Below are 3,124 nucleotides of genomic sequence, written 5' to 3'. Positions count from 1 at the left end.
TCCATTCTCCCCTTCCTTCTGGGGTGTTCAAAGCAGCAATGGTGGCCTCACTGATCTGAACTCTCACTTCTAACTTGAGTCTGAGAAACGATCCCTAATTGATTGCAATTTACGCCAAAGAGAAGCAGCTCGTTCCACCAGGCCGCGACCACCATTGGGGGCTGAGAAGCAGCCTGGCTCCCGGATACCTCCCGCCAAGACAGACTACAAGATAAAGTTAGAGAAGCAATCGAAGCATTAAGAATGGCTGGTATTAAAGTATGGGTACTTACTGGAGATAAACATGAGACAGCTGTTAGTGTCAGTTTATCATGTGGACATTTTCGCAGAACCATGAACATCCTTGAACTTACAAACCAGAAATCAGACAGTGAATGTGCTGAGCAATTCAGGCAGCTCGCCAGAAGGTCATAAGACTGATAAAAATCTCACCTGAGAAACCGATCACGTTGGCTGTTGGTGATGGTGCAAATGATGTAAGCATGATCAAGGAAGCACATGTTGGCATAGGAATCATGGGGAAAGAAGGAAGACAAGCTGCACGAAACAGTGACTATGCAATAGCTAGATTTAAATTCCTCTCCAAACCGCTTTTTGTTCATGGTCATTTTTACTATATTAGAATAGCCACCCTTGTTCAGTATTTTTTTATAAAAATGTGTGCTTTGTCACACCTCAATTTTTATACCAGTTCTACTGTTTGTTTTCTCAGCAGACACTGTATGACAGCATGTACCTGACTTTGTACAATATTTGTTTCACCTCCTTGCCTATTCTGATATACAGTCTTTTGGAACAGAATATAGACCCTCACATATTACAGAGCAAGCCCACTCTCTATCGAGACATTAGTAAAAATTGCCATCTAAGCATTAAAACATTTCTTTATTGGACCATCCTGGGTTTCAGCCATGCCTTCATTTTCTTTTTTGGATCATATTTCCTATTAGGGGAAGACATTTCTCTACTTGCAAATGGCCAGATGTTTGGAAACTGGACGTTTGGCACTTTGGTCTTCACAGTCATGGTTATTACAGTCACAGTAAAGATGGCTTTGGAAACTCACTTCTGGACCTGGATCAATCATCTCGTGACCTGGGGGTCCATTATATTTTATTTTGTGTTTTCCTTGTTTTATGGAGGGATCCTCTGGCCATTTTTGAGTTCCCAGATTATGTACTTTGTATTTATTCAGCTCCTGTTGAGTGGTTCTGTTTGGTTTGCCATGATTCTCATGGTTGTTACATGTCTATTTCTTGATATTGTAAAGAAAGTATTTGACTGACAGCTCCATCCTACAAGTACTGAAAAGACACAGCTTACTGGAGCAAATTCAAGTATCAAGTGCTTGGACTCCATGTGCTGTTTCTCAGAAGGAGAAGCAGCGTGTGCATCTGTTAGAAGAATGCTGGAGCGAGTAATAGGAAGATGTAGTCCGGCCCACATCAGCAGGTGTGAGATTTCTCTAAGTAACCTTTGCTGCAGATGAGTATCCTATAAACTGGAACAGGATGAACCTGCACCTCTAGATTCCTAATAAAAGCCAGCAGCTGGTGTCACCAACGCAAGCAGGAAGTGCATGTCTTCGGAGCACTCTGTGTTGGTAGAGTTCACTTTGTGGCTCTGGGGTGGAGGGTTAAAAGGAAGAGAAAGTACCTTTGAAGGGACTTTTAAACTAATGAACAAAATGTTTTGTTTTAGAATCTTTCTACAGTGCGGTCAATAGGAGTATAACTCACTTTTAACTGTACCTATACTATTGTTACCTTTCTTTCCAGGTGGTTTTTTGGTTTGTTTGTTTGTTTGTTTTTGCTGTTGTTTGATTTTTGTTTTTACAAATATTCTGCATATGCTCATGAAGTCGGAAACCATTGCTTTTCTTATTCTTTATTTTTATTTCCTGTTCTGTCATCTGAGGTACTTTGAACACAGAAAGATGTATTTTGACCTCCTCACTTTTTTCTTTCTGTAATGAAGTTTGGAGATGAGTTGTCTTTACATTTCTTTCACTTGATTCTTCCTGTCTGTTTAAAAGTTTGTAACTTGTAACAAGCACTTTAAATGGTGAGTTAGAAGAGTCTTAACATTTTTGTCTCCCTACCAAATTAGTTTCTTGAATTAGATTGATCACAGATAACAGAACTATTATTTAAAAGTAGACTGCCACTCAAAATTTATTTGAAACTGAAATGGATTCATGTCTTTGTATGATTCCCCACTTCTATCATCACTTGGGGACAGAAATAACTCTTACATTTTGGTGTTCTTTATATGTATGGGGATCATATGCCCCAAATCTAAGCAGGAATATTATCATTTTCTACATGAAAATGACAGGTAAAAGGTTGAGAGCTGCTCCAGAGGAAGAGAATAATATAGAGAAGTCATTAATCTTTTAATAAAAATGTTGTTAATAATTGGTTCATTTGGTGTTTTGAAAAATGATGACTGTGATGCCATTCAGTTATAAAATCCAAATAACTTTCACTGTAAAAAAAAAAAAGTATCTTGATTGCATGTTCGATTGACCTCCGACTGTAAAAGTTGGTAGAAATAATTTATTTCTTCTTCTTTGGCTCTGGTTGTTGGTGCCTATATCTGAATGATAGTGGTATTCACTGGGCTTCCTTGTAAGCGTACGGATATTATCCTGCCACTCACGATGTTGTACTTCAAGACGGGTCTAGAAATTATTTTCTTAACTATGAAAGCAACTCCATTTTTCTAGTGAAAAATGTAGTCATATTTAATATAGTTTACTTTTTAAATATCCTTTCACTTTTCTAAGCCACTTCAAAGAGTAATGTCTCTTCAGGATTTCATTCAACAAATGACATTATGTCATTTATGTTTCCACAGTAAGATTTAGTGTTGCACACTACTTTTTTCAAAGATTTTTAACTGTAGAGAAAAAAAAAGACTTTGTGATATCATTGTCATAATGTGTGTGATGTGTATAAATCACATTCAGACACTAAAGAAATCCAGGTAAATATATTGGGATAATTAAGTCCAATATGTAATTGAATAAAACTCTTTATATTAAAGAAATTGATAATGAAAGTAAAAATTGTATTAGTATGGTGGGTTGTGTAATAATGCATAGGTCTAACTATATTTTATA

General features: G+C 36.9%; 1 pseudogene; it reads left to right on the top strand.

The window, feature by feature from the left end:
- Positions 1-1,489, top strand: part of LOC102850649 — a 4,052-nt pseudogene extending 2,563 nt beyond the window's left edge.
- The last annotated feature ends 1,635 nt before the right edge of the window (positions 1,490-3,124 follow it).

The sequence above is a fragment of the Elephantulus edwardii genome, unplaced genomic scaffold (assembly GCF_000299155.1).
Source record: "Elephantulus edwardii isolate Elephantulus edwardi_28Jun2011 unplaced genomic scaffold, EleEdw1.0 scaffold00021, whole genome shotgun sequence".
NCBI lineage: Eukaryota > Metazoa > Chordata > Mammalia > Macroscelidea > Macroscelididae > Elephantulus > Elephantulus edwardii.
The sequence above is the reverse complement of the archived record's forward strand: the minus strand, read 5'-3'. Positions and strand labels throughout refer to the sequence as shown.